The sequence below is a fragment of the Cygnus olor genome, chromosome 4 (assembly GCF_009769625.2).
Source record: "Cygnus olor isolate bCygOlo1 chromosome 4, bCygOlo1.pri.v2, whole genome shotgun sequence".
In the NCBI taxonomy this organism is placed as follows: domain Eukaryota; kingdom Metazoa; phylum Chordata; class Aves; order Anseriformes; family Anatidae; genus Cygnus; species Cygnus olor.
The window spans coordinates 30260381-30273074 of NC_049172.1; the positions used below are offsets into that span (position 1 = coordinate 30260381).

At 36.3% G+C, this 12694-nt stretch overlaps 1 long non-coding RNA gene across 1 annotated transcript in view; it reads right to left on the reverse strand.

Moving 5' to 3' along the window:
* Window positions 1-2891: 2891 nt before the first annotated feature.
* Window positions 2892-12694, reverse strand: part of LOC121069985 — a 40235-nt gene continuing 30432 nt past the window's right edge. Inside the window, exons 3-4 of the long non-coding RNA XR_005819802.1 lie at window positions 5228-5328; window positions 2892-2938 (exon numbers count right to left, since the gene is read on the reverse strand). This is a non-coding gene — a long non-coding RNA (uncharacterized LOC121069985). The remainder of the gene's footprint in view (window positions 2939-5227; window positions 5329-12694) is intronic.

Consider the following 12694-nt stretch of genomic DNA (forward strand, 5'->3'; position numbering starts at 1 on the left):
AATTAATCAGGGGGATAAATTACCACAGGAAGCACTATATAAGCCATGCTTTAGTCAACACACTTAAAATTTGGGCTCAAATGGGGGAAATTCTTGTAGGATTTTACACACTCTATTCCCTCTTCCCTCTAGTTATTGACTATGAAATAACCAGAAAATGAATGAAATTCTATGAAATTCTTCTCATTTATCCACAAGATTAACAATGGCATTAGTACAGTTTTCTTTTGGGACCATGTTTTCATGCTACGATGAAGGAGCCCTAGATTACATCTCAGACTAGAGAATATACAATTATTACTTATTAGCCAATTAGTTTGACTATTTTCCAGCCAAGAGATGGCAATTTATTTGGATTATAACAGGTTTATAAAATCCTGAAATGTCATTTAACATTTGTCAAGCACGCTATATAGTTTGCTATATAGCTGTATATATACTATAATGCAGAATCACATTCATCCACAGATACTTCCAAAGAGAATTTGGAAAACCTCTCTTCCTTTATTTCAAAGAAAGAAAACACAACAGTCCTACTTCAATGAACTCTATTTTTTTTAGCATGAAAAGTCCTTTCCAGCAAAGGTCCATCCCAGTACGTGAAACACATGAAACTAAAAGTTTCATAGTGTAATGAGTGAAAATTTAGTACAGTCCACATAACAGCTTAGTGGATATTGTTACTCAATAGTTCAAAAGAGATGTCAATTAAAAGTGTGAAGAAGAGACAGAAAAAGATGGGGGCATTTTCAGGTGTGAATGTGTAATTTATTTGGAGCCAGCAGGCAAAGCTGATGTAAAAATAGAACAAACGACACAAGTCAGTACTGCTACAGAAAGTTTGCAGAACTTACTATGGTGAGAGCTCTGACAATCCCTATTAACCACTGAAGTAACAGTACTCTTGTATATACCTAAAGACCTAAGCAAAAAGGTTGTGATATGACACTATGATGAAGGGATTATACAATAGAGTACTTGCAAAGTTAGAGCTCATGACTTCAAGGAAGTGGTTCCTTTCCTTGGAAACAGTCACCAGACCTTGTTTTTTTTTTTTTTTTTTTTTTTTTCCAGCAGAACTCCTGAGTATTGCAACTTTTCCAAAGATGAATTAGTGGCAATGTTCAGACCAGTTTTCTCTTTCCTCTTCTGAAGAGGTTCTTGAGAATGACACTGAAGGAAGTCCAACCAATCAAGTGGTACTTAGTTCAGTGGTTTTATGGTTTTTTGCCTTTTTTTTTTTTCCTCCCCACTTTGGCAGGTGCTATTTGCAGAATACTTAGTTGCTTATTAAGATGGCAAGGCAATCTACTTGAACACCACACTAATAATAGCAACAGGTTTGAAAAACTTTTATACAGATAGAGGAACTATTTCATTTACCTACAGTGCTGCACATAACCTTTTATAAATGCTTAATGAGTATAAGGGGTATTGCAGACTCCCATTCCCTCATTCTCTTGGTGCACTACTGTTAGCTCTGTTCAAAATCATTGGAGTTTCCTGGGAACACAGATAGATCAAGCACTTTATAAAGAAGAAACAAGTAATGCATTTTTTTGGTCACATTTTCTTTTTTCACATTCCAATTTGTTTATAGAGAAAAAAGAGCAAATTTCAGAGTTTATAAATGCACTTTTTGTACATACATATATTGGTAAATGGAAAAGTTGAATTCTGTGTTAGTAGTAACCTCTCTTTCCATTTACTTGAAAGGAAGCAGAAATCTACTACTTTGTCAAAACATTGTATTAAACTAATAAGCACTTCCAAACAGTCAATGCAAGCCAATTAAATGTGATTCCATGTTTCTAGACTAACAAGCAGAGAGTTACATTTAAATTGTTATTTTATTCTGCAAAGACATAAGCCCCTCTTCAATGTGGTCTATAAATTAACCAGGTACAATATGTCCCACAGAGATTAGCAGTTCCCTCTCTGTAGGAGCATAGATAATACACTCAATAGGCACTTTAAAACTCTGAGGAATATTAGTACAATGTGTTTCACCATATTTCAAAATCAACAAAATGACATGTGACATAGTAGCTGATCATTCAAAATCTCCCTGTGTGGCATGGACAGCTGCATCTCTTGTATCCTTTGCCACTCTGAGACATTAAGCCCGTGTTATTATATTGGATGCCGGTTTCCCAGGCTTCCTTACTATGAGAACACAGACACTGAAAGATGCAGCATGCCAAAGTCATACAGAAGACATTTACCATATGGTCTGAGTGTTGTCCAAAAGTTTTTTGAACTCCGTCAGGCTCAGTGCCATGACTGCTTCCCTGGAGAGGCTGTTCCACTGCCCAACCACCCTCTCAGTGAAGAACCTTTTCCTAGTATCCAGCCTGAACCTCCCCTGATGAAGCTTTATGTTATTCCCCGAGGTCTTATCACTTACTACATCCTAACATCCCTATACACTAGTAAAATAATAGCGAGAAGACTGTTTATTTGTGTGGACATCTCAATAGCTCCTGGCAAAAATAATGCAAATTAATGAAATCAAGAAAGGCAATTCACATATTCCAGCTTTAGGGACCTAATGTTTATAATAGGAACCTCATGTCCCTGTGTATCCAATACAAAGATTATTCAAAGTTTCTTGTACTCCTCAACTGCCTATGCAGAGCTGTAAGTGGTTACTTAGACTTAGCTTCTATATATGCATTCCCAGAAGCACTAAACATCCATTATAAAGTGCCAGAGACTGCTGAAGAGTAAAGTAAAATTTAACTGTGTTTACATTTCTACTCATACTCACCAAATACCATTGCTAACAGCTCACATTGAGTCTGCCAGACTGCTTTGAATATGGCTTGAGTTAATCTACTTGATCAAAAGAACCACCTTGGCATTCCTATGACAATGTTTCTTCCTTTTTGCTTCTCTCCACCAATGGTCTCCTTTCTCACACATCAGCTGTATGTTCCTGTATAAAGAATTCCTGCTTAGCAAGTATGGTGCACTATCGTCTCCTTGGGTTGGAAATGATACAAGGTCTTGTTCATAACTACTTTTAAATCAAGTATATTGCTTGAAAAAAATCAACTGAGTTATTTTTAAATTTCTTTTCTAAATATACATACACGAGTATAACATTCAAATTTGAGTGTTAGAGTATTTAGATGGGCACAGTTATTTTAACAGTAAGTAATAAAAGAATGTAAGAATAGCAATGCTTTCCTCTATATTTTCTTGTTAAGAATAATAGGGTGCTGGGGGCATATAACTTATCTGCTTCCAGCTGAATCTTTTTCTAATTGTATCTGTGTGCTTTCATCCCCTCAATGAGAAAGCCTGCAGTCAGTATATTAAAAAACAATAATAAATAATATTCGAGTTTATATAGTTCAATTAAGTCTCTAAACCTTGATAAAAGAAGCATGTGATTTTTATTTAATGTTGTTCCCCGGATTGTTTGTATTTCAAATATTACTTTGATTTTTATACTCAGAGAGAAAGTGGCAGTAAAAAGTAAGTGAAACACATGCTTGGTTACCCTGACATCTGCAGCTTTAGGTGGTATATGGGATTGTAGGCAATCATGTTTTCATGTTGTGTAGGCACTTTTCATGTTTTTTGTAGCTGTCACTCACAGCAGCTACATTACAAGTCAAAAATGATGGTTAAACTAACAGATGTATGTCATATAACTCGCAGAGGAAAACTACTATCCTCAGAGTACACCTGAATATAAAAATTTAGTTCAACATCAAGCTCTCACTTGCCAGTGAAAAGTATTATCTTGTAGTTTTACCGAATAGCCCTAAGGCATGTCAAGATGGATTTTTAGAGAGTGATTGCACTGTGTTCTAATTTATTTCTTAGACTTATGTGCAGAAAGGTTTACTGGAGGGGTTCATAGCTGATTATACACATACTTTAATGGTGATTTTTTTTTGGTTTGTTTGTTTAAAAAAACAACCAACCAAACACAAAGGAAAAAAGAAAAGAAAAAGGAAAACTCTCCCCAGTGGCTACTTGGGAAGAGAAGCAGCTGAGACTCCTGAACAGAAGTCCCTCTGTGGGTGTCTTCTGCAGTGCAACACATCCCCCCACATGACACTTTTCACACAGTATCCACGTAGTCTCTACCATCACCTGTTCAAATGCCACTTTGATCAGGTGCAGGTGTTTTATTCTCTGTTCAGCTCTTTGTTGTGTCCCCCAGCATATAGTACGAGTAAGAAAAGGTAGGGGGAAGGGAGGACTGACTCTCACACCAGTCGCAATCGCTTCCCATTAGAACATGCCATGGCAACAGTATTAGGTGCTACTTAAGACACTATTGGGGTCTGCAGGTGAAAAAGGCTACGAGCCACTGTGACTTAATGAAGGAAATTTTTAGCCTCAAGAGCTGCAGTAAATTCTCTGGAGATTCTGGAGATTTTAAGTACAAAGGATGGTAGGATAAAGATTACATCTTGTGCAGTGCTTTTCCTGCGAAGAAAGTTAAACAATTATGACTTTGATCCCGCAATCAGATTTGGCAGCATAAAATTCTACCTAGCACATAGATGGGCAATACTACAAAACTGCAGAACTGGAAAATAGATTTGTTTTGAACTCTTTAAAAAGACCAGCACTCTCCTGGGCAGACATTTTTCTCAGTCAATTGATTCTAAAATTGAAGAAAAGCTATCAAGAAAAATCACTATGTTGTCTCTCTTTAGGTATGCTGGCCAGTCAGAACTGACAGAGATGGGCAATCAGTATTTATTGATTCATTCATCACTTTTCCAGACTTGATGTACTAAGGCTTTAATAGCTAAATATACTCTGGTTCTGGCAGAGATTTGAAATAAGCCTTGATTTTGTTTTGCTGTCTTTCTGGAATTATAACCTTACAATATTATAAGGAGTTAAGGAATTTCTGTTCAGTTTAACTTTCAGGTTTCATAAAAATCATTATCTTAAGGAACTTTGGAGACCAGTTTTTTGAACTCAGGAAACAACATTTTTATTGTATTAATGCAGCAGAAGGATAGCAAGTATATTGTAATGTGCAACAATATTTGTAAATAGTTCCTCATGTTCCTTATTCTTAGATTATTTCTATAATTCTGTTACCGTTTAAAGAAATAGACATTGCTGGCATTTCTTTTTTCTTTTACTATTACTTACATCTTTGTTTTCTACAGAATCTTCTTAATTAATATGCTCTTTTCTTGCCTCCATGTATACAGTAGAAGTTCTTTCTGATCAAAAATCAACTCACCGTGATTCTGTCTTGAGGGCTGTGATTCAAGGCCGTGTGTGTTAACCAGCTGGAGAGTAGAGTGGTAGTAGCTTCAACTGGACTACATGACAAAGTTCACCCTGAAGAAAGTGAGTTAAAAAAAAGACACTTTAAGACTGTTTTGAGATTTTATCATTTGACTGCTTTTAAAAATTTTCCATGCATTTGTGCTATATTTTTAATAGAGAATGACAGAATATTTAGTTGTTTCATAAATACAGAATACCACATGTCTGAGCATGTCATTGCAACAAAAACACTGGAAATGTTGTTTATGAAAAATTGTACTGAGCCTCAAATAAAATATTAACTGGTAAGTGTAAAAAAATTCAGCATCTAATGCTAGCTACCAATCACTTTAAAAATGTTAGCAAATTAATCTTAATGTGAAAGCTGAGGTACATATCTATCTCATATTGATTAAAAATATTCAGAGGAATTTAGTTTAGGAAATTAGAGTAAAAATTTCCTTTGAAAAAACAACAAACATTTACATGAATTTCACAGATAATCCTATTCTTTTTCCATTTCTAATTTTTTTAAATAGTTGGGTTAAGTCAAATTAAAGCTTCTGTTTCTTCTTTTTATTATAGTTTTGAGTAACAGTCTGTCATTAAGCTAACAGCATTTCTTTAGTCTGGACTGTGAGGACAATGTCTAGAAAGAGGCACCTACACTGAGAGATATTTACATATTTTTAGTATTACAGAGATCTAAAATAAATAAAGCATTCTTCTGCTTAGTTTTAAAAGTGTATGTTAAATAATAGCAAGATATGCTCGATATGTAAGTAATGAAGTTATCTCAGACCACAGGGAAAGAATGAAACAGGACGTGAAATGCTAAACACATTTAAGATTTGAATGCAAAATTACAGCATTAAAATGCAAGTCCTTTTTAAACCAAGGTGCTTTTCCATTGACATGTAAGCTAAGCCACTGGAGATGAATAATTACTTTGGGAATTCTTAGACAGGAAAAAGACTGAAGAAAACTCTTTCCTGATGAGTATTTCCTTCAACATGGCTCCGGCATTCCCTGCAATACAGTTTATTTGAGTATCTCCTGTTGTAATGTTTGGACAATTGCTGCTTTAAGTCACTGACAATGTTCATGTATTTGATTTAGTGACTGTCTTCCGCTTTTAGATCTCTAACAGCCGTCTCATGCACAATGCCTGATATCAGAATTTATTTTAAACAGAATAACTTCTGGTAGTAGAGATGAATTAAAATGAAAGATTTGGAGCCAGGAATGCTGAGCATCTGCTAATTGCACTGCCCCTTTTTATTTATTTATTTATTTTTTGTCTTAGAATTGTTAAATCCAAAATTATTACATTGATTTTGATGACCATTGCTAAATTTTCTTTAACTGCTATCTTAAGGAAGGTTGTTGCTTTGAAAAGTGATTGATTTTGTCTGTGGTAGATAGCTACTGGTGTCACCTAACATTTTAGGTAGTAACGTAAGTGCCTTCTCAAGCAGTCCTTGTTCTTGTAACATTACTCATCTACAGAGTCTGAATCGGGAGTACTGACGTGGGTTCTTAACAAAATTGTGGTTGTTGCTATCACGACTGCAGGTAGCTCATTCACAGGGATTTAAGGCAAACTTCCACTCCTTAAAACCTTTCATGACCTTTCTAGAGGTTGGACAGGAGAAAAATGCATTTTGCACAGCAGCCGCTGGGATCAGAGAGCAAAAGTATGAACCCTAAAGCCTTGTGCGTATGGTTGGTGGCCCCACCAGCTCTCTTTCTACCATCTGCTTAGGGAAACAGCAGTTGAGACTGTTTCAGAATCCTGAAACAAAAAGAGATGTCATTTAAAGATACTTAAAAATTTACTTTTTGCTAGACCAACATTCTATAGAAGATAAATGTTCTGGTGTGTAGGAAGAAACCCAGTAATGCAGTATAGTTGCTTTGTAAGTGATTAGAATAAAAATAACATACTTCTGAAAGAATATTTTTTTCACACCTACCTACACAATAGCACAGATATTTGTGATGGGCACAGTCGTAGCTATCAAAACTACATTTGTTATGTTATTTAGCTGAGGTGCTGTTGATTCTTCCCCACAGTTCACTGGAGAGTAGCAATGATGACTACTTTATCCAGAAGGTGCCATCTTTACCCACGGAAGCTATGGCCACAATTATCCATTGTTAGTTATTTGTACAGCAACAATATGTACGTTCTTACTAGACAGTTCAATTAATTTTATTTGCAGCTGACACAGCTTAGTAGTATAGGAAAAACTGGTAATGAGAAAAGGCAACTAAGCCAGGCCTAAACATGGCTGCACAAGGAAAGAAGATCGATTTTCTAGTTCCTGACTGAAACGTGGGCCAGGTTGCATGCAGACACCAAACTATTAAAGCTTGTTATAACAGAAGAATAGGAGGAATTCTGGTTTGAACTTTGAACTACTCTTCCACAAGTTAGCCCTATCCTTGGTTTTGCCAGATTTCAAAGTATATTCTATTTATGTGATAATTTAACTTATGTAGAAGAAAAGGAGGCGAAAGTCATTGATTTACACAGTAATTTTCATTTCAGATATTCCCATAAATCACTTCTCTGAAGTAGCATATGAAAATTATACAGATCCCACAGCACTATAAAGTTTTAATATGTCATTAAAAGCAAAGAGAACAAAAGTAAATAGTTCAATGATTTGAGCAGTCAGACTTGCAAAACTCTTCTTGAATGGATGTTATTTTTTCTTTCCATCATAACCTTTTCACTAAACGATTCATGGATTTTCAGTCCCCAAAGTTTTTCTTATAATTAACATGAAGTTTGGCCAGGAACAGTAAAGCTCCTTCCACTTGCTCTTCCAAGAAATTCTGTTTAATGTCTCTGAGCTCTTTCTGACTAAGTTAAGGTACTGAAATCAGACAAGATAAAAAATGTGTCCTTTCCATTTCTTTCTGAATTTCTAGCCACCTGTTAGAAGTTTCTGGCACTCGTGAGCCTCCTTTCATTTTGCCAATAAGTCTTGTCTTCTCTCATTTCTGGGGACACAGCAGCATTTTCAGTGCATATTAACATCTGCAGTTAGTGCAAATTTCCCTTAAAACAACAAAATCCCTTTCTCAATTACTAACAGCCTACTTGGTAGCATTAATCTAAACTCATCACTTTTCTTATTTTTGCACCTTGTTCCACCTTTATCTCTCCATAGTATTTCCTCCGTTGTTAACAGATTTGTTTTCTGTTTTCCTTGTCACCTACACAAAGCCACTAGCATCTTGCTAGCTGTTAGCTGAATAGGATTCATATTCGTTTTCACTGATGATTCTCTACCTCACCAGTCATATAAAAGTGTCTTTCAGACATGGAGCTTTCTCCATCTACACTAAGCCTTAAAATTTTTTACATTTCTAAACCTTATTTCTCCTTCTTGTTTGTACATCCAGAAGAAAAAAAAATAATTTTTTTTTTGGTGTCAATTTCAGGTATATCACACAAGCATCTGAACCTTGTAACCAACAAAGGATTTGCCTGTGCACTAAAATGACAAAGAACCTTTGTTAGGGAGTTGATTATAATGATGGTCAGCTGTCTATGTGAGCCTGTGGTGTGAACCAAGAAATCCTAGTGTGAACTTCATGCTACTGTCACTGTCAGGTGTGCTAATTATAATTAGAATGTCCTTTAGCACTTTCTTCTGTGTCATTTCTTTTAATAGAACAGAGATGGGGGCTGTAGGTGATGAAGACTTCTGATTAATGCACTTAGTTATGATTTATGCTACCTTGGTGCAACAGTGAACAGAATACCAAGAACCTCAGCCAAAAATGTTCGTGCATGTTAAAGGCATCCTTGGAATGAAAGACTCATCTGAATGAACTTAACTGACTCCAGATAAATGGTATAATCATATTTTGAACAGTTATAATACTACCTCACTGATTGCTATATTATAGGTGGGACAGACATAAAAGATGTAACATTTCTCTCTCTCAGCATTCACTTTCATTCAGGCTCTGAATCCAGCCTGCCTGTACTTCATAGAATGTCTCTGCTAACAAAGATGGAGAGTTGCAACAAATGCTGATCTGAAAATACTTCTGCATAATGCATATTCTAATGTGTATTTGGTTCCTTGTGTCTTGAATTTTTCAAATATTATAGAACTATTTGCATGATTATAGTTAGGCATATACTCAAGCACTTTTTTCATCTGGGATGTGCATAATGAATTCTATGATTTCAGGTCATAAAATAATGCTATGAGTATACATATCTTACTCCATTTGTCTACATACCAAATGATAGTATTATATTTATTTGCATATACTGTCTTATATAATTATTTTTTTTTTCTTTTACATTTAAGAAATAGATACTAAGCAATTGAGGTTATTTTGATTCAGCAACTCCCTCAAGGTAGGTTTCAGGTCAAATATTGGCTCAGTGCAAGGTGTGCTTCGAAGATAACTATTTAATTTTCTCTTCTTTTTCTTTTGACCCCATTGAAAAGATGGAGAAGCTTAGCATAAAAAAAATGTGTACCGCAGCAGCTGCATTTTGGCACAACAGTTTGAAGTATGGGGTAATGGCAATGCAATATGAACACATGTATTTAGAATCTATACTTTTTGTTCCTTCCAAATACTGAGTTTTAAAAATGGAATTACACGTGCAAAACCAATATTCACTCCAAAATTCACTCTAGTTCACAAGATAAAATATTAATCAGTCCGTAATAAACTCTCTTGCTGTTTGTTAGATGCTTACAGGTACAGAACAATTAGCAGTGGGACCTAACAGCATTTCACAATTCTCTTAAGGTACTGACCTTCTGCAGCACTCACTGAACCTTCTCAGAAGGAGTGGGAACTAATGAGGTGGTATGAAAGTGTGGCCTCAGTAATCAAATCCTTCTGCTGAGTCTATTTGCTGTGTGATTGCTAATGTTAAGAGGATGGGGAGAGCCGAGGGGGAAAGCAAAAAGACCAGGCATAGCTGCCATTTGGCCAGCCTGCAATTTATAATGTCAGCAACGAGCTTTAAACAGAGTATTGGCACCAGCACGGCAGATAAGTCTTGTCTCCTATTCCTTTTTAATATTACCTCTCAGTATCTAACAGAGTCACAAGCTAACAACTGGTTAACAAAACGGTTTACAGATATGGAGGACTTGTGTACGTCTCGCATGCATAAGATATCTAGTGAGCAACATTTAATGAAACCATTTATTATAATTCTGTGCTTTGAATAAAACATTTGTTTATTTCATGAGTGATTAATTTTCCCTTTATTCAGCTCCTTCTCCCTCTCATACAGCAGAGCACAGAGTGTTCCTCAGAGCTCTCTTACAGTTCTTAGAGTATTTATAGCAATACTACTCTACCATTGAAACCTGTTGTTTTTTCCTGTCTTCCCTCTTTTCCTTATTCTAATCCCTCCTTTTTTAACCCACTTTGCTCCTTCCTGTAGCCCTCCAGATTTTACATGTCAGGATCTGCTGTTTGCTGCTCTCCTGGGACCTGTGCCCCTAGACGTGGTTTGAGGGGTGCCTGCTCCTCACACCCCGGGGGGAACAAGTCTCTTGTGTGTGGTGTCTTTTGCTCTTTCCCCATGTTTTGGGGCTGAGTCCCTGGAGCTGGTGTATATGCTGTGAACAGAGCACCCAAGCCCTCTCTTTCTGCTAGCCCAGGGCTGTGTTATGTTTCTTTCTGTGCTGCCTCTGCTGCTCCTTCTGGTGCCACATCCCTTTCCTTTCCTTGCTGTTCTGCACATTTTGACTCCATATTTATCTATACCTTGACATTGTTTCCTCCTAACACTACCTGCCTGTACAAGCCCATGTTTTATTTGTTTCCTTTCCCCAGAATGCCAATTACTTCTCGTGCATAATTACTCTCTGCTGTCTTCTTCTCCAGTAACGCTTCTGTCTTTGTCACTCTGCCTGTTCTCACTAAGGTAATTCACCATGTCCTTCTCGTAGAATAAAAATCTTTATAAAAATGTATAAAAATAAAAATTTCTGTTACTTTTGAACTGTTTGCCTTGCTTATGACTTACACTGAAAAAGTCTCTTCTTCTCCACCAGTTTCCTTCAAAATGACACTATCTTATAATACCTTTGTTGGTGTTCTGTCTGTTCTATTTGTGAAATCTTTTGCTAAATTTGTCCCTCATTGCATTTTCATCTATTTTGTCTAAACCTTGAATTCCCCAAATGATTTGTCTGCACCTAATATCTATCATATTTAACTCTTGCTACCTGCTCTTATTCCTTTTCTTATTACTCCTCTATCTCCCTAGATACTAGGTTTCCTGTCTATATTCACAGCACTTCATACTTTGAATAATTCTCCACTGTTGTTAGGCTCTCTTCCTCCTCACTAGCTCTACTCTAGATCTTCTGCCCCAGATATCCCCCCTGACCCTGCCTTCAGCAGCAACGATGCCCTGTCCTCTTTTCACCGCCATGGTCTGAGAAGATCTCCAGCAAGGAGGTGTTGCAGACTCAAAAACACCTTGCCAAGTGACAGTAATTCTTGAGGTGCCATTGCCAGTTAAAACAGACCTGCAGAAAACACTGATGATTTACTCATGATCATCCACTTGGCCAGTAATTCGTGAGTCAAAAAAATAATAATGCCCATTTGAGGGAGTAATGAGTTTTAGTTAATTTTGTTTTAGAGACAATGTGTTCTGCTACACTGTGTTATATCTGGTACAGAAAACACAGTAACTGTATCCCAGAGTTATTTGTGAGGTGACTAGTCAATTTATAGGTGTGTAGAAGTTGCATGTGAAAAGGATGAAGAAGATAATAAATAAAATGAAGAATGTCTGGAAGTTTCCAAAGCAACTTCAGCTTAAAGTTTTACAAGAAAATCAACTGCACAATTAACAGTGAACAACTTAGTTGGAGGCTATTTCCTCTCTTGTAGGAAATTCCTCTTCTTCGTTGCTTTTGAGAATGGCTTTTCTGGAGGAAGGCAAGGTCACACAACATAAAAAAGGAAAAATAAAATACAGCAGAGGCACTCTCATCAGCTTCACAGCTCTGCTGTCTTTTCCACCAGCAATTTCAGCATTTCAGAACATATGAAGTCATTACTTTGACCATTCTGTTCACAGATACACAGAATAAACTTGTGGCCAATTTCAGACACGTTATACACCACAGCTATTGAGGTCATGTTAAATTTGGCTGAAATGAAGGTCATTCCATCCAAAATCAACACAATGAAATTCTTTGGTCAGTAGATTTATATGCGGAATGTTTAGAATTTCGGTAAAAGAAAAAGGTATTTTTTACCCAACCTTTAACAGTGTCCATTTTGAGAATTTTTAAAATATGTTGAATCAGGTGAACTTAATGATATTGCTGTTGAGTTTAATTTGTGCATGCTTTGACCATTTAAAAACAAACAGGAACACAGTTTTCCTATTAATGTTGAACAACACACCTTTGAT